The following is a 19,250-nucleotide window of genomic DNA, read 5'->3' on the forward strand; positions in this document are numbered from 1 at the left end:
ACTCTTCACTCCAGATAGTGACTGAGGAAACCAGCATCTCTAGTCCTGCCTCTAGTTCCCAAGCCAGCAGTCTCCAAGCCTGCCCACCTGCTGGCTTGGATCCCCAGGGTTGAGGTCCATTTGCTGCCAGCCTGATGCAGACTGTTTGCCTTGGCAGTCAGGTCCTCTTGTTGGTTCCCGGGCCCTCTTCAAAACTGGGGCTTGCCTGACATGTTGACTTTCTCCTATCTCGGCCAGTCAGTTTATCCCCGAGTGCCTTTCCCTAGCAGCGGGTACTGTCTATCAGACTTCAGCCAAAGTCACTCAAAAATCCTGTTCTGGAAGCAGAGGAAGGGCACTTACATCCACCACTTTCCAAGTCATCCTAGTCTATTTTTAAAAAGGGAACCAAACAATCTCAGGGGACATTTCATCCCTAAAAATTCTCCAAGGGAAGTTCAAAGATGGGCTGTTGTTTAGAGATCAATGAAAAAGAGATGGAGTTTAAATATTAAGAAGAAAGCTCTTGCCTTCAGGTAAAGCTGACATTTGCATAATAATGAGAATGACTAGCCAGATGGAATTGAGAATCTGACTGGAATCTCAAATCCTGGTGAGGGAAGATTCATTTGCCTGAAATGGCAGTGGGAAATATGCTAATCAGGGGTTTGCTGCTGTCCATCACGTTCAACAGATTCTGAGACAAAGAAATAGAAAGAGTTCACAAATAGGAGGTGATACAACTTGACATTAAACTTAATTTGGTTTGTTTTCCCATCAGCCCCTGACAGATGTGCAATTGTGGAAGTCTTTAAAGGGGGTGGGGGAGAACGATTGCCTTCTGTCAGAACTGTCTGACATTGTCATCCCCAGTGCTGTCATTGTCATTATTGTTATTGTGTTAGAAACAACAGGAGGGAGGGAGAGGAAACCCAGAGTTGACTCGAATTATTATTGGGAAATAATGGGAACATCTTCAAAGAAAAGGAAAAGGAAAAGAAAATAAGGACTCCAAATAAACAATTTTGTGTCTTGATGATGAACAAAGGGAAGAATTAGTACCTGAGTGATAGAATCAATAATTTAGAAGACATCTCACCTTAGAAATTGAGGTCCCTGAGGGAGACAAGTTTATGTCAGCCTGACCCAGACTTGAGCCTGGATTCTCTTATTTTGAGGCAACAGAAGCTATTCTGGGGGAAGATGGAGGAAAGTTGTAGGCCAGATTCTAAGATGGCCCCTGTGATTTCCTCTCCCTGGTGGTAAGCCTTATATAATCCTCTTTTTTTGGGTGTAGGCAGAACATGGGGCTTCCTTCTAACAGAATTGTTCCCATGATTATGTAACATTGCATGACAAAAGTGATAGGGTTTTGAAGATGTAATTAAGGTCCCACATCAGTTGACTTTGAGGGAGATTATTATAAGTGGGGCTGACCAAATTGGGTGAGCCCTTCAAAAGAGGGCTTAGGCCTTCTTTGAAGTTGCAGACTCCAAGCAACAGAGACTCTTTCTCTCTCCATTGCTTACTTCAAAGAAGCAAGCTGCCATGAGTACAGCCACAAGGAAATTACTTCTGTCAACAACCCAAAAGAGATTGGCAGCAGATTATTTCCATGTTGTGTTCACACAGATGAGACAAAGCCCAGGTAAACATCATGATTTCAGCTCTGTGAGACTTGATCAGAGATCTTGCTAAGCTGTGCTTGGACTACTGACCCACAGAAACTATGAGATAATACATGGGTATCTTTTAAAGCCACTGAGTTTGTGGTAATTTGTTACAAAGCAATAGAGCACTAATCCAGACTTGAGCCCAGATTTTCAATTTTATTTTTTAGAAAGTCAATTGAAGCAAGGCTATGTAAGTTAGCTCTTCTGGTAGGAGGGGCAGGGCAATGAGGATCAAGAATGCAGGTGTCACATACACATTTCCACAGTCAGTTAGATGCCAATCTAGGCTCTTCTTATTTGTGAGTATGTCTCCACAGGGCTGGATGACTAGTATGGCCTAGTCTCTGATTGCAAAATTATCATGAGATTAGGAAGCCAGTCTTCCTAATCTTTTCAGTGGAATAACTGAAAAATGTTGTCCATCCAAGTCCATACTTTCAAGGCAATGACTAAACTCATGTTAGGGCTGCATCCGTCTCTATCCTTAAGCACTCTGTTTCTTGTTGCTCAATGTTAGTTCAATTCAATGAAAAACAACATTTGTTGAGCATTTACTATATTAAAGGTTTTCTACTGGGGTGAGAGCAGGAAGTGGGGTTGTTATTAATAATTATAAAGCACAGAATCAAAAGTCAAGCATTTCCTGCAGAAATTTCCAAGTTTGTATGATACACAGCCATCTACTCTAGTAGCTATTACAGAAGGCAGATTGTCAAGTGTTATAACAGATAGCAAAGGGCTGTGACTCCACCATTTTCTGGTTGTGTGACCTTAGGAAAATTACCTACTTGAGCTTCATCTGAAAGATAGCATTAATGAGAAAGATAACAATATTATTATTAATAACGTGGTTTTGAGAACCAAATGAGCAAAAAATACATGACATACATGGCACACAGTAAGCTCTCAATATGTGTTACTATTATAATATAGTTTATGAGGGAATTATTAGGGAAGACTTCCTGTAGGAAGCGATCTTTTAAATCAAGCCTAAAATTGTTGCTAGGTGTTTTATGGGGAAAACATGAGAGGAGTCCAAGCAAAAAGACCACCAATGATCAAAGACCCAGAGGTGGAAAGAAGATAATTAGTTGGGTGGACAGTGGCTGCCTGCAGTCTATAACACACCTTCCTTCTCTCCCTCTGAAGAACTCAAATGTCTATTTCTCTCAGACCAGAGCTTGACAGGCACCTTCCTAAGATTTTAGAATAGCATAGATGCTGGCCTCCAAATCCCCACTAATTTTATCCTCTTTAACTATAACTGGGATTTGAACCCTGAAATGCCGAAGAATAAAGATATGTGTCCGGTCTACACTTTCAGAGTGGTATAGCCTTATCTCAGAGGGCCTATTTAGCAAACTGAAGAGTATGTAGGCTCCAGCTTCTCCAACTTTTGGAGATGGGCACATTGAAGAGGCCCATTAGTGATTAATTTCAGTTAAAAAAAATCTCATGTAGCTCTGCAAGACCAAGTGTGGCAGGGTAGGTTTCTTTTTCTGTCTTCGTCTTATTTTCTTTCTCTCCTCATTCTTAGAAGACAAAGTAAGGAAGCAGAGACTTATAGTAATACATCTAAATCATATTAAACAAAGGATCAACGTTACCACGAGAAAGCGCTTGTAGATGTTCCACTTTGAAGACACTGAAAACTTTACATCTCCCCTTAAAATGGCAGGAGACACTTATTAGAGTGGACCCAAGAACCTGGGGTGAGGACAACAGCTAGAGGCTAGGAATGAAAATGAGAAAGAGAAGGCAGATAAAAGAGTTCTCGGATACTCATATAAGGTAGATTGTGTGTGGGATGAAGGGCAAAAGGATGGCAAAGTAGAGCAATGATTTTTTCATCTCCTGAACCCTGGGATTGTTTATCTATGTCTCAGTGTGGACTCTACCATGTTTTCCTTCAGCATCATCAACAAAACTCTGGGGTTAATTTGGGGAGTGGGTGTTGAAATTGCATGAGACTGTTGCTATGGCAGAGTGTTCAGCCTTTTCACAAGCACAAAAACATTCTTCAGTGAATGGGAAAAATGTCAGCTTCTTATTTCCAGGAACCAGTTCTGCCCTAAGTCTCAGTGCTAGTAAACCAATTTGCAACATGAAGTCTAAGACATTGGGGTCAGCTTGATGCTCACTGTGACTGATATTGTTGCTGGTTTTGTTTGTTGAACATCATCTGGTACTTACTTCAAAAATTATACTTAGAAGACTTGTTATTTGCAAACAGGACACCCAGAACTCAGAGTATTGAGGTTTGGATATCTATCACTAAGGCACAGTGTCTGTACTAGTTAAACCCCCAATACTCAGGTTCCTTGTTTTTCTACAGGGTTGGGTTTCAGTCTCTTCTCTCAAATCACTTATTACAATTTATAACTTCTTTATTTATTGCCAGTCTTCTCTAGGCTGTGAGTTTCTTGGGGGCTTGTCTTGTGTGTCTGGTCTGCTGCTTTATCCTAATGGTCCAGCACAGTGCCTGGTACTGTCAATGCATATTTGTTGAATGAATGAATGAATTTCGAGGACACTTCTGTTTGTGCACTTCCAGCATTTGTGAGGTTGATGGTTTGTGTTCAGGAACAAGGGGTCACTGTGCATTTGTGTTGATGCTTCTCTTCTCACTGGGCATGGCTGCCTCTTTCTTTCTCCCCATCCTCTGATTCTCCATCCTCTCACAAATGGTCTTATTGCCCTTTTCTGTAGCTTGCCACATGGTTAGACATGTCTTTGGAGAGCTAGAAGGTGGTAATCACTTTAGTGTTCACACCTGTTCTACTTCTTTGGTAGGAGGTACAGAGTGACTTGTCTGTTCAGCAAAGAGGGAGAGAAGGATTCTCAGCAGCTGAAGTGGGGTGGGAGTAGAGGAGATGCCCACTTTTGGTTCTGCAATAAGTCTTAAGTGCTACAGAGTTCATCAGCCAAGGCTCCATGGCCTTAGTGTTGCTCAGATTAGACATTATGTAGCATTTGCCAGCAAAAGAAACCCACCCTGGTCTCACCTGGATGACTTGTAAATTTCCTTTGTGGACTTCAGTTGTAACTCAGTGAATGTACCCAAGACTTAACTAACATTTTCCTGGCCCGAATATATATGGGCATATATTAACTATCTGCTGGTTGAAACCTAAAGTATCTCTCTCATATGACACCTAAGATATGCCAGGTCTTCTCACAAGTCTGGATAAAAGTAGAATAGCACCCTGGTGGTCCCAGGAACCAGACCAACTGGGGAGCAGGGACCTCAGGCCCAGGCCTTCCTACTGCAGAGGTTTTTTTTTTTTTTTTTTTTTAATGAACGGATAAATTATGGTGCCTGCTTGGAGGTTGTACTGGTTGTTGTGGCTGTATAAATATTTGTGTATCAATTGTGCAGGGAGTGGGGGGCAGGCACTGTTCCAGTGATGTGTTGGTGGCCTGAACATCTTTTTTCCCTCTGTGATATAATGCCACTTGTCATTTATAATTAAAGCTATCACTTCACAACTAACAAAGTCATTCTGACCAGCAAGAGACGACTGGAAGGAGTACTCTTCCCTACAGAACACCAAACTGGCACTGAGTTGTTTGTGATCATTGTTTTCATTGTCTTCCTGTGGTTATTATGTTCATTATTAATAATGATGATCATGATCATTAGGCCTAGGAGGAAAATAATGATAAAATGTCTGTAATTACACATTATAAATACATGTTTTTATCATTATGTTGTATAGTATAAATTATAATCATTATAATCACTTTAACAATATGAACTTCTGCTTGAGTTTGTCTTCTATATGATCAAAGCATTTGAAGACATGATCTCGTTAGCCTTCATGACATTCTGTCAGAAGGAGAGCAAGTTTCAAATTACAACCCTGTGTGTTGGAGTAAATATGGACTAAAGGGGGTGTTGTGAAGAACTCCAGAAACCCAAAACAAAATGCAGCCAAATAAACAGTGAGTAGACACACAGCAGGAAGATGTGTCTGACATGCCATAAAGTCTGAAATGAAAAGGATTTCTGAAAGTTCAGTTCTCTTATTTTCACTGTGCATTTTGTCTCTGCCATTTCCCAGTTGTGTGACCTTGAGAAATTTGCTTTGCCTCTCTGAGCACGGTGATTAATAGTGCTTTATTTTCCTATTGCAATTAGAGGCAGTACATATGTTCTGTTCCTCCCCCCACTTTCAGTTTAATGAAATGACTCAATGCAGCCTGAAATAAGGTCCCAGCCTGGGAACTTTTGGGAGGAACTGAATATTCAACCCAGCACCTGGCACGGAGCTTGGTGCATGCTTGGTTTGTGCTTAATGAATGTCAGCTGAATGACTAAAGATATAAAAGGAGATTGCTTTATTTAACTTATAAACAGGGGAAATTTTAAGTCGATTTATTAATTGCTGGCACATAAATAAGCTGCTGAGATGCCTGAAATCAGAGCTAATCTGCCATTTACCCTAGTCAACTGCCACCCCTGGGCTCTGACTCCTCTACTTCTCTCAACCCCGCTGGGCAGGGACCCAGGGAGGCAGCCTGTGGGGGCAGAGGAGGTCTGTAGGCTGTAGACACACCAGTGAAGTTGGCCTATTAATGCCATCCTTACAACTGTGAGCCTGATGGGCTGTGCCTCTGCTCATCACCCATGTCTCCTCCACTGTGACTACAACTCTTCCTTTAGGGACTTTCTCTTTCCTTCAAGGCCATCTTTGAACCTAGGCTCACTCTGTAACTTGACTCTTCTCAGAGACAAATGTTATACAGTGTGACTTAAACCTGAGCTTTCAGGATCTCCTGTTTGAGGAATCCCGAAATTGGCTGAAAATGGGATGGTCTCTTCAGTATTCCAGCATCCCCCTGTTCTGTATGATTCACACTCCAATTTGCATCTAGGAGGGATTTGCTGACAAAAAGTAAGCTCAGTTTTGTCTCAATTATTAGAAAGTCCTCATTAGTAGAACAAATTAATGAATTCTTAGTTGTCTTTTAAAATACTAATCATGAAGTCTCAGCACACAGCTATCTGGCTTCTAACGCCCACAGCTTCAGTGACTATTATCAAGGCAACTGGCAACTTCCTAGTGTTGTCACATCCAAGGGACACTTCCAGACATGGCTATAAGTTCTGTGCAATTGTCCATGCTCTTGCTTTCCCCTTCAGCAGTGATCTCAGAGGCCATGTGTTTGAGGTGGAAGCAGCTGGATCCTCTTGGAGGAGGTAGTCAGCACCAAGGAGAGCTGACTACCACATCAGGCTTTGCCTTGAGCGAGAAATAAACCTCCATTATGTTAGGCTACTGAGATTTGAATTTGTTTGTTATAGCAGCTAGTGTGTTACCCTGACTACTGTGGATACTGACAGAGAAATTCCTGAAAGGTGGGATGTTGACGAAACGACAATTCAAGGGAGTGAGACATTACACAGGTGGTGGGGCTATACTACTTTACTCCTCCATTGTTCCCTTTGATAGTAATCCCAAACGTCTGTCTAGAGTTCACAGCTTCCACTGACAACCTATATGACTCCCGCAGATGAAAATGGAGGAGAATGATGTCTCAGGAGGACCAGAGTCAGGCACAGCACACTCTCCACCAATTTTTCTGCTGTGCCTTCATCCCACCCGATCGCTCACACTTCAGCTTCTCTGTAAGGTACGCAGCCATCAGTCATGTCCCTGATCTTTGCCTATGGGACTGGGCAGAGGTATAGCGGCTGGGACCTGCGGAGAGGATGTGTGAGATGGCCATAATTCCAGGCTAAATGAACGCTCTGCAGGCTCCTTTGCTGGTTTGCCAGCTCTCGGCTTTGTGTGCTGGAAACATCTTGAACAAAATGTCACAGAGAGCATCTCGGCAGTGTCCTGCTGACTGAGGTCCTGGGACTGCCGAGGCTGCCATCTGCCTGCAGCCTCTTGGAGGTAATTATACCAGAGTCTCTCAAGGCCTGGAACAAGGGGGATGTCAAATGCACTTTCCTTTCTCTAGGAAGGTAATTTTCATTTTCTCAGCTCACTTGGACCTGCATAGCCTTGTGGTCTCCACGGGTGAGAAAGGTGCAGGGAGAGAAGAAAAGGTACCTGGGGAGAGACAAGGAAAGGGGGCACAATGGGAGGGGAGGGTAGGGGTGGGACAGGAGGTGAGGGAAGAATGAGGGAGGGGCTTACTGCCACTGAACCCAGAGAGGGGCACATATGCTAATTTTGGCAACTTTTAATTAAATGATAGGCTGGAAATATTCCATTATTATTACTGCTTAGCTTTCTGACTGTAGTGGCTTAATGTCTTCTTTATTAGTGTAATAGTCTGAAAGCATTTTCTTTCTTCTTCTATTGCTAATTTGCATTAGGAAAAGGAAATGTGTCTGATACATCTTTGAAAGAAAATATTTCCAAAATTTGCTGAAGACGGAGTTTTTATACTTTCTCCCTCTGCCTCTCCTCCTATTGCTTCTTGTTTGAGTGGGAGGAAAGGTGGGTGTAGTTCTAAAATGAAGGATGATTGAGATTCTCATCTGGCAAGAGAAACACAAAGCAAGTCCTCTTAAGACACATTTTTTAAAAACGTGGGATTACTTTAAGTCACCTTTCCTAGGATCTGGGTTTTATGGGCTCCTCTGATTTGGGGCAGCATTCAGGGGTCTCTGGAAGAAGGAGAGGCAACAACATCCTTTTCTTAATTATGTATTTTTTTATATGAAAAGTCTAGGGCCCACACCATGAGGTTACTAGAGGGCTGGGCAACTGTATAGATACCCTTGAGTCAGGTAACAAAAGGCTTGTAGACAGTGAAAAATGTGCTTTGAGACTTTATTTCCATTGTTTTCACAGCAAGTCTACAAATTAGATTTTATTTTTAAATCATTTTACATTTGAAGAAATTGAATTGCATGAAGGAAAAATGGTTTATCCGAAGTTGTCTATAAGTAGGCTGATGAACTGAAGACAGTTCTGGGCAAAATGGGATGAGTTGGTCACCCGACTAGTAAGTTCAATTTTGGATCTTCAGATCCAAGGATGGGATTCTTTCTTGTTTTTCACAGCTTCCCTGGTATATGTACTGTTTTAGTTGCTGTGTTAATTGGCTTTGTTTAGACTTCTATTATTTTGCACATGGATACTAGCTGCCCTACCAGTGGAGTAATATGGCTGATTTAGAGTTATACAGGAGAATGAAGAAACCAAATATTAACAATATTGGCTTGTGCCTTTTGAAAAATTGCTTTTGAGAAGTTGCTCAGTTTATTGTTCAAAACATGTCTGGAAATCCCTAGTCTTGGGATTCATCACTAGACTCAGTTTCTAGGGCCATTCAGGAAACGAAGTCTCATTATTTTGCAGTTCCATTTTGTGACAAAATTACCTTTTAGTAATTTGCCTCTTGTTTCACCTCTCTTGCTTTTCTAGTTTTGGCCAGAAAAGAACTTCTTGCCTCTCTTTTTCTATTCTATGTTATTATTTCTGTACACAAACTTATTTCAGTGGTTATGTATCTATAACAATAGAGAACTTGGTTGATTGTAAGTGTAGATGGTGCTTAATGACCACCAATGTGGTTTAATAAGTAAAGGAAGTAACCCGTTGAATACTGAGGACACTACATACTAGTATCATGTAACATTTGACAGAACATTATTCAAACATAATGTAAAATTGACAAGAATTCAGGATTTGGTTAGTAAAAAGTAAACATTGTTATAGTATCATAAATGAAACTCCAAGAAGGTTTTAGCAAAGACATTCCACAGGATGAGGGGAGTAGAATCATAATCACAGAATACATATCCCGGCAATAGACTAGACATTGGTTATGTAATTTTAAAAAAGCCAGTGGGGAATATAAATTCCTCTTTAAATTAGTAGATACATTACAAAGGCCTGTAAAAGAAAGCTCAGAAAATAAGGAGTATTAAATACTTTTGCCGCTCAAGAACCTTTTATCTTTGATCACTTTTTCGACTCACATTTTTATGAAGTGCATAAGTCAAACATGATTAAATAAATAGCAATTTTTTTAAGGTTAGAAGTGGTCAAGTATTAGCAATTTTATATGTTTCAACCTAACATTACTATTTCTATTTTGCTGAGGGAGAAATGGAATTGATAACTGATACAGAGTTACTGGAGATTGGATTTATTGGAGAAATCAGGAAAGGGGGCTATCAAGCCCTTCTGAGCCCCAATACTGTTTTTTGTTTTCTGAAGCTACAGTTCCAGTGGCTGTTATGGAGCAGAAACTTGATAAATGTGTATGGTAGTTTAGAAAAAAAAATGGCCACAAGTGCGTTGACACTGTCCCATCAAGAGGTGGAGTTGATGTTCTCACTCCTTGACTCTAGACAGACTTGTAACTACTTTGACCAGTAGAGTATGATGGAAGTGACACTATGTGAGTGCTAAGACTAAGTCATAAAAGACCATGCAGTGTTTACTTGGTTCTCTTGGAATGCTCAGTCTTGTAACACTTGTGAATTCCAGTCATCATGCTGTGAGAAGTGCAAGCCACATGGAGAGACCACATATGAGTGCTTCAGTTGACAGCACTGGTGGAGCCCAGTCTTCAAGTCATCTCAGCCCAAGTACCAGGCATGGGACTGAAGAGGCCTGCAGATGTGTCAGCCCCCAGTTGTTGTAGTCTCCCCTGCTGAGACTCCAGACACTGTGGAACAGAGAAAAGCCATTCCTGCTATATTCTGCTTTAAGTCCTGACCCACAGCATCTGTGAGCTAATAAAATGATTGTTGTGTTAGGCCACTAAGTTTGTGGTGCTTCATTATACTGCAATAGATAAGTGGAACAATGTGGACAGGATGTGTACTTCTTGTCTAGGAGGTTGAGCTTCATTCTCAGTTACAAAACCTATATGGGTGCCTGAAAGTCATTTGAGTTCCAGCCCGCTGCTCTCCCTACCCATTGAAGCTCATGCTTGCTGTTAGCTGTGCAGGAACACTAACCGTAGGTATCAAAGTGACACTGGCCCTAATTGGTTGGATGATCTGAGAGACCTGAGGAGGGTTTCTGCCTGGTGTGGAAATCTCCTCCCACAGACACTCAGGCTTGTCAAAAACACCTTGAAGAATGTGCTCTCAATTCTGGATGCTGCTGGAATACCAAAGAATTCTTCACATGTGCATCTATGTTCATTTAAAAATAACTTTTAAAATATTATTTATTTATTATTTTTAAAAATTTTTGAGAAAAGGTCTCATTCTTTCACCCAGGTGGGAATGCACTGACATAATTATGGCTTACTGCAGCCTCGACCTGGGCTCAAGCGATCCTCCCACCTCAGCCTCCTGGGTAGCCACCATGCCTGACTAATTTTTTTGTACTTTTTTTTTGTAGAGATGGGGTTTTGCCATGTTGGCCAGGCTGGAAAAATATCTTTTAAAAGTGGTAATGCATATTCATTATATCATGAACTCAAAATACAGACATACTCAAAGAAGAAAGCAAAAAGCATCTATAATGCCATCCAATGACACAGGCTGTTAACAACTTTCAAACTTCCTTTATTGAGTGTAAATCATATGACTCATTTGTATATAATATAATGTGATGCATAATTATTATAATAAAATTCACAAATATATATAATATATATATTAACATAATGGGATTATACTATCTATATTATTCTGTAACTTTCTTTAACCCAACTATTGTTGAAATTGTTTTGTGCCTCTGTATAAAGCCCTAATTTATTTGTACTGATTGCATAAGATTCATTGTCTGATTGTCTGTAGTTTATTGCTTCCCTTGTTGATGGATATTTACAGTTTTCTTACTTCTGTTGTAAAAATTACATTGCATCACCGTCCAGTGATAGTACCTCAGTGGTTCAGGCTGGCTGTTGGTTGTTGCAACTCCTTGTCTGTTGCGCATCTCAGTGACTTTTTAATAGGAAATGTTTTCACTTATCTCCCGCTCCTTCAACACACACACACACACACACACGCACGTGCACACATAAAGGAATTCAGTGGGAGAACACACACAAACACACAGGGAAATCCCACAGAAGTCGACAGTGGGATTTTGAGATTAGATGCTTTCAAAAGGGAGCAGACTGTTGCCTTCTCAGATTTTGTACAGGGTTGCAACATCTGCTCCTCTGACAAAAGAAATATTTAAAGATGCTGTGGAAACTAGGTTAGGCCAAACTTGAAAAGTTTTTCCTTCCCTCACTGTTGAATTTGTAAATATATTCCCTATGCTTTTTTGTAAATGCAAAATGTCAGCATAAATGTGGAATAAAAATGGGCTGGTTAGCCTGTTGCTTTGGCTTCTCTAAAATGGAGGAAATAAAATAGGAACTTAAAATAGTGTGTTCAGGAATGAAGCTTTTTTTTTTTTTTTTTTTTTTTTTTTGCCTTCAAGCAAAAGGTAAAAAATAACTGCCTTGCTTTTTGTTAACTGCTTTTTAAAAAATCAAGTTGCTTTTTGTTAACAATTGTTAGAATCAGTAGCTTAGGCTATTTCTGGCATTCTTTGCTGGAGTATTCTGCAAACCTTTCACAAGACAATATCAATGTTGCTCAGAAGCACTTGGAATTTGGGATTTCTCTATGATGAGAGAAAAGAAAGCTGAAAGGGGCTCTCTCCTTTGCTATAGTTTGGACTTCATTTGTTACCTTTCCAGCAGCTCAGGGTATTTCAGAGCTTGAGGCATTAACTTAGAACTGGGTGAGTGGCTCCTTTTTGATGAGAGGGTAAGTGTGGAGGAAGTTAGAGGTTGGGGAGCTGAGCTTAGGTTTTGTTGTTAATCTAGTTAAGTTAGAAACTCAGTTCCATCATTTACTTGCTGTGACACCTGGAGTGTAATTGAACCTTTTTGAACCTTAGTTTCCTATTTTATATGATGTAGATGGCATGGGGTCAGCTTTGTGAGGAATGTAGGTGGTAAACATAAAATAAGTGGCACATAATAAGCACTCATAAATGTCAGTTTGTGTCTCTGATTAAGACCACCAATTTTTTTTACTTAATTAAAATTTATTTTATTTTATTTATTTATTTTTATTATACTTTAAGTTCTGGGATACATGTGCAGAAAGTGCAGGTTTGTTATATAGGTATACATGTGCCATGGTGGTTTGCTGCACCCATCAACCAGTCATCTACATTAGGTATTTATCCTAATGCTATCACTTCCCTAGCCCCCCACCCACCGACAGGCCCTGGTGTGTGATGTTCCCCTCCCTGTGTCCATGTGTTCTCACTGTTCAACTCCTACTTATGAGTGAGAACATGTGGTGTTTGGTTTTCTGTTCCTGTGTTAGTCTGCTGAGAATGATGGTTTCCAGCTTCATCCACGTCCCTGCAAAGGACATGAACTCATCCTTTTTTGTGGTTGCATAGTATTCCATGGTATATATGTGCCAGACTTTCTTCATCCAGTCTATCATTGGTGGGCATTTGGGTTGGTTCTAAGTCTTTGCTATTGTGAACAGTGCTGCAGTGGGTGGATCACAAGGTCAGGAGATCGAGACCATCCTGGCTAACATGGTGAAACCCCGTCTCTACTAAAAATACAAAAAAAATTAGCCAGGCATGGTGGTGGGCACCTGTAATCCCAGCTACTCGGGGGTTGAGGCAGGAGAATGGCATCAACCCAGGAGGTGGAGCTTGCAGTGAGCCGAGATCGCACCACTGCACTCCAGCCTGTGCGACAGAGCAAGACTCCATCTCAAAACAAAAAAACAAACAAACAAAAGAAAAAAAAACATACGTGTGCATGTCTTTATAGTAGCACGATTTATAATCCTTTGGGTATATACCCAGTAATGCGATTGCTGGGTCAAGTGGTATTTCTGGTTCTAGATCCTTGAAGAATCGCCACACTGTCTTCCACAATGGTTGAGCTAATTTACACTCCCACCAACAGTGTAAAAGCGTTCCTATTTCTCCACATCCTCTCCAGCATCTGTTGTTTCCTGACTTTTTTTTTTTTTTCTTTTGCTCACTGCAACCTCTGCCTCCCTTGTTCAAGTGATTCTCCTGCCTCAGCCTCCCGAGTAGCTGGGATTACAGGCGCCCACCACCGCACCTGGCTGATTTTTGTATTTTTAGCAGAGGCGGGGTTTCACCATCTTGGCCAGGCTGGTCTGAAACTCCTGACCTCGTGATCCACCCGCCTTGGCCTCCCAAAGTGCTGAGATTACAGGCGTGAGCCACCGCTCCTGGCTGAGACCACCATTTTGAATATCACACGTAATGAGCCAGAGAAAATGATGTTCACTGGAACTCTCCAGAGAAAGTGAAAGGTGTCTCTGAAGGAAAGGATTTTTATGAGTTTAGAGTGGTACTATGCTCTCCCTTTTCCTTTGCTCCAAGGAATTAGGGTATATTCTAAATCGATTTCATTTGGGTGATACAAGAGATTCTGTTGGTTGTTCAGATATGTTGAGAGATCAACCAGGAGATTGTGGGAGGATGTGAGCTCTCTGAGGTAACCTCTCTCCATGTGTCACCCCTGGTCTTCGGGAATTCTCTCCAATTCAAGAAATGTGCTGTTTTAGTAGTGTCTTTCTTTTGGAAACTGGTGAAGGGACTGAGGGTGCTGTGGAATTAAAGACAAGCAAGGGCCAGGCATAGCGGTTCACGCCTGTAATCCGAGCACTTTGGGAGGCCAAGGTGGGAGGATTATTTGAGGCCTGGAGTTCAAGAACAGCCTGTGTAACATAGCAAGACTTTGTTTCTACGAGAAAATAAAATAAAATAAAATAATCTGAATATAGATGCATGCATGTGTGTTCCCAGCTACACAGGAAGCTGAGGCAGGAGGATTGCTTGAGCCCAGGAGCTCGAGTTTATGGTGAGCTGTGATCATGTCACTGCACGCTAGCCTGGGCAACAGAATGAGACCCTGCCTCTCAATAAAAAGAAATAAAGAAGACAGAAATTCAGTGGCAATAGAAGCAGGAGGAAATGAATCTTTGAACTTGCAGATGTTTGGGAAGACTGTTAACAGTCAATGGAATTGAGAAGTTTAACTGAATCTCTGAGTGGCAAGAGTCAGGAGAGGTTTAACTGAATATAGGTTAGTTTTTTTCTTTTAAGGTTGTGCATACTTGTGATTAATGTTCCTATTTACATCTTTTTTGGATACTGGTGCAAAACTGACTTAGCCAAATCACTCAAAATCTTTGAGTCTGACTCTTTTGCCTTCCAGATAGATTAAATAATTCTTTGGCCTGCCAGTATTTTTATTACCTTGTAAAATGTTTACTGGCTTTCCCCACAAATCCTGGTGCCTTACTCAGAAGTAACATAGCTGGTAGCAAGGATAGGACAGGGTTTGACGAAATCTACAGTGAATGCAAGAAATGTTCTTGTTTCCCCAGAATACAATTTCTTTCCATTCTAACCCACTTTTCCCCTGGATCTTGGGCTTGTACTTATCTACATGTCTGCATTATTATGCATTTTGCTCTATACAGTCTTTTCTGTTCAAAGACACAGGCTGTAAATCAAAAGCTAGAATTGGAATCCAAAGCTTGGGCATAGACTATCCGGGATCAGTGCTATAGAACAGATTTCAGGTGGAACCAACCAGTAAGGGAAATATTGTAATAAATATACATAAATGGCCAAATTCCTTGTTTCCTCTTCGGCTTAACTATATGCAGCCTGCATTGCTTAATGTTGGGAGTATGTTCAGAGAAATGCATCATTAGGTAATTTCATCCTTGTCTGGACATCATAGAATGTACTTACACAAACCTAGATAGTGTAGCCTAATACACACCCAGGCTATATGGTAGAGCCTATTATTGCTCCTAGGCTACAAACCTGTACAGCATATTACTGTCCTGAATACTGTAGGCAAGCAATTAAAACACAGTGTAAGTATTTGTGTATCTAAACATATCCAAACATAGAAAAAGTGCAGTAAAAGTATAGTATCATAATCTTATCCACTGTCATATATGTGTGGTCCATCTTTGACCAAAATGTTGTCATGTGATATATGACTGTATATTCAACTACCTGTAAATTTTGTTGATATTAACAACTTTATTATGGTAATTATTAGAAAGAGGATTAGCTTTGTGCTAAGCCACGTATTAGATGTCCAAACACAGACTATGCATGTAATAAATCAAAGTGTCCCTTAAAAGACTGTAGAAAAATAGTTTTATTATAAATAACAATATAACTCATGCATTTGTAGTTACAGCTGACAATAAGGATATAACTAATATTGGACATAGGATGATAAATTATGGCTTGGCAATTTCAGAAAAAAGTGGCTGGAATAGTAATTGGAATGATCCCTTTCACTAAGATATTATGGGTCCTGCAAATGCTACTGAATGCCAAAGCTATTAGCCAGAGAAAATTATACTGAGGAAAAGAAAATGAATACTTTTGAATACCCATTAAGTTCCAGATACTTAAATATATATAGACTCCTTAAATACTCCTAATCTTGTGATATAAGTATTATTATTTTCACAGATGAAGACTTTGAGGGTAAGAGAGGTTAAGGATTTGTCTAATCTCAAATGGCAAGTGAATGCAAATGATGGATCTAAAATTCAAACCACATCTGTTTATCTTCTAAATGTATTCTCTTTACATTAGTCAGACCTCTGTAGGGTTAATGAATTTGATGCAGAAGATGCTTTGCTTCAACACCAATATACGAGGTAAAACAAAGGAGTTATCCACAAGTCAAGAAATGAGAAGTTTCAGCTTCACATATTTTGGCAGTTGGCAAATGCCCATCTTCCATAGCTTCTCTGGCTTTTAGAGAGAAAAGAATACATTCACAAATGTAGTGAAAAGAATGGGACTTGTCAAGGTGTTTTCAGATATAGAATGTTGAGAATAAAGATAATGAGTTGGAGATATTAAAAAGAGACAGCCTGACTTCTTAGAGAGGGTTTACAATGTCAATGCACAATCCAAGGGTCTTTTCTTTCTGAATCCACAAACTTAAACTTGTCAGTGCACTAGATCTGATGAGCCTCAGGGAACTGACTAATGTTTAGAATAGAGTATTTATTTATTAATTTACAAACAAAGCTTTTATTTCCTGTGAACATAATAATGGTGCCCACCACCAAAGAACGTTTTTCTTGGTACTAAGGTAATTGTGCTATAGACTCTGTAACCTAAGGTTGATTAGTGAATAGACTCAGAAGAAATGGAATTAGGTGACCATGTGGGTACTTTCTCCAGTTCACAGAAAAGAGTGTGCCACTTTAGTGACCAGAACATTCTCATATGGTAGATAACTGCTACAACATTATTGTTCTTTGGTGCCACTTTTCCTAAACTCCACATAGTTCTTACTCCTTTTTAAGAGTCATTTAATTCTTTAAACTACTGTTAAAAAAATATACACTCTAGTAACCTTAATTGGATCCCCATAAGCCCTCTTTAGTGTCCAGAATGTGGAAAACTCAAGATAATTAGATACTTATGTCCATTGCCAGTCTCCTCCATTAGTATAAATCTCAGGTTTTACACATATTCCAAAGTCTGATGCTATGTTCTCGTAGTCATCGTGTATATCAACTATAGGCACATCAAGCTTCTCTGAACAGTCTGACCTGACAGTCAGCTTTGAAATAAAATTAGGAAACTCATTGGCTAGAGATTGTTTATAGGGAAAGAAAGTTAATGTAAGACAAATTTGTGAAACTATTTCTGCAAATAAGAATTAGAGAAGAAATGAAATATAGAGGGAGAGACTGACATGGCATTTTATTTTGGTCAAGAGGAAACACAGGAAGAAATATGTCCTGGGAGAGAAGCTGTGTTTCTGATGTATCATTTTCATTAAGGATGGCAATAATTTGAAGGACCCATGTAAACTAAGCCTTATTATTTTTAAACATATTTTAACAATTTCTTTTAAATCATCCAAAGGTAATATGGCATGGTTGGAATTCTGCTTATCCCAATTATGGTTGTTCTTTATGTAATTGACATATATCTAATGAGCACTCACTATATACACGGTGGGTGTTAGGCACCATGAATAAACAGAATAAGATGGTCTCTTTTTTATGGGACATTTGCTCTAAACCCCATAATAAAATATTCACACAGCAAAGGGTGATTTACCACCAAAAGCCATAAATGGGTAACACACCCCACTGTTCAAAAGCATTGTGAAAATATTTTGGAGGTCAGAAGCTGTATAAAGTAACATTAAGTCAGGTTAGGGAAGGCAATCAGTGCTATTTACCTCCTAGAAGACATGGGGTATTCCCTTCAGGCCACAAGTTCTTGCTAGGGTCCTTAAGTTTCCCAATAGGTTCCTATTTTGAATTTGACTACCTGTGCAGGGCCACATGCTCTTCACTCACATGGTCACATAGTTGCCTGTGTTCAAGTACTTTCCAGGAGTGCACTCTGGAATTTATAGCTGTCCAATAGTTATTAAAATCATAACTGAGAAAAGCAATATTCAGCATGTATTTCATAAAGGATATGCAATTAATTTTTTCTTTTGAAATGTAAATATTTTCTTCCAGACCCAAGAGAGCTATGAATCTGGATTGAATAATAATGGAGTCCTCAAAGATTTGTACTATAAGGGAATCATGAGCCTAAGTTGAGGAATATTATGAGAAACAGCATTGGAAACACCTTGTGGGGCTGTGGAGAGAATAAGCCTGAGGATGTCTTTTATTATATAGTGCAAAATATGGACAAAAAATCTATTGAGCATGTTGCTTCACCAATAGTCTAGCCTTGCTCATTGATGACACTATATCTTTAACTATTTCAGGGTTATTTGTCCCTCCATGATGGTATGATCAGGAGAAGAGAGATTAACGGAAAGCGAGATCTGCTACTATTGTGAATTGGTCACTATATGAAGGGACATAATCATTAATGACAAGAGACTTGTTTAAGATGAAGAAAATGAATCTAAATGAAGTTATTTCTTCTTACCAGATGATATGACTTAATTAGTACAGATCTGCACTGTCCAAAATAATAGCCACTAGCCACTTGTGGCTATTTATATTAACATTGCAACAAAGCAAAATTAAGTAAAGTTAAAATTTCAGTGCCTTGGTTATAATAATAATACCGCTGGTGCTCAATAGCCACATGTGACTATTTGGCTACCATATTGGATAGCACAGATACAGAATATTTCCTTTATTACATAATGTTCTACTGGATAGCACTGGTTGAGATAATAACAAGGAATGAATGACCCAAGCAATTCAATCAATGGTCCATTCTGTAGAATAATTCATCAGGATGTTTTATACCCTCTTCCTTCTTTGTTCATCTCTTTACGTTATTAGTGCTTTGACTGGAGCTAGTACAAATGGGTCACATTTACTGAATTATTTTAGAATAATATTTTCTCATTAATCAAATACCTGAGCTCACATTTATGCTCTTTCTCTTTCTTTTTCTCTTTTTCTTTATTTCTTTTTCTTTCTTTCTTTCTTTCTTTCTTTCTTTCTTTCTTTCTTTCTTTCTTTCTTTCTTTTCTTCCTTCCTTCTTCCTTCCCTTTCTTTTCTCTTTCTTTCTTCCTTTCTTTCTTTCTTTTTTTCTTTTATTGGCTTTGTAGAATATCCAAATTTAGTACATCAGCATAGACTCTGCAATAAACTGTAGAAAAATTCTAGCTAG

The sequence above is a fragment of the Pan paniscus genome, chromosome 2 (assembly GCF_029289425.2).
Source record: "Pan paniscus chromosome 2, NHGRI_mPanPan1-v2.0_pri, whole genome shotgun sequence".
NCBI classification, from domain to species: domain Eukaryota; kingdom Metazoa; phylum Chordata; class Mammalia; order Primates; family Hominidae; genus Pan; species Pan paniscus.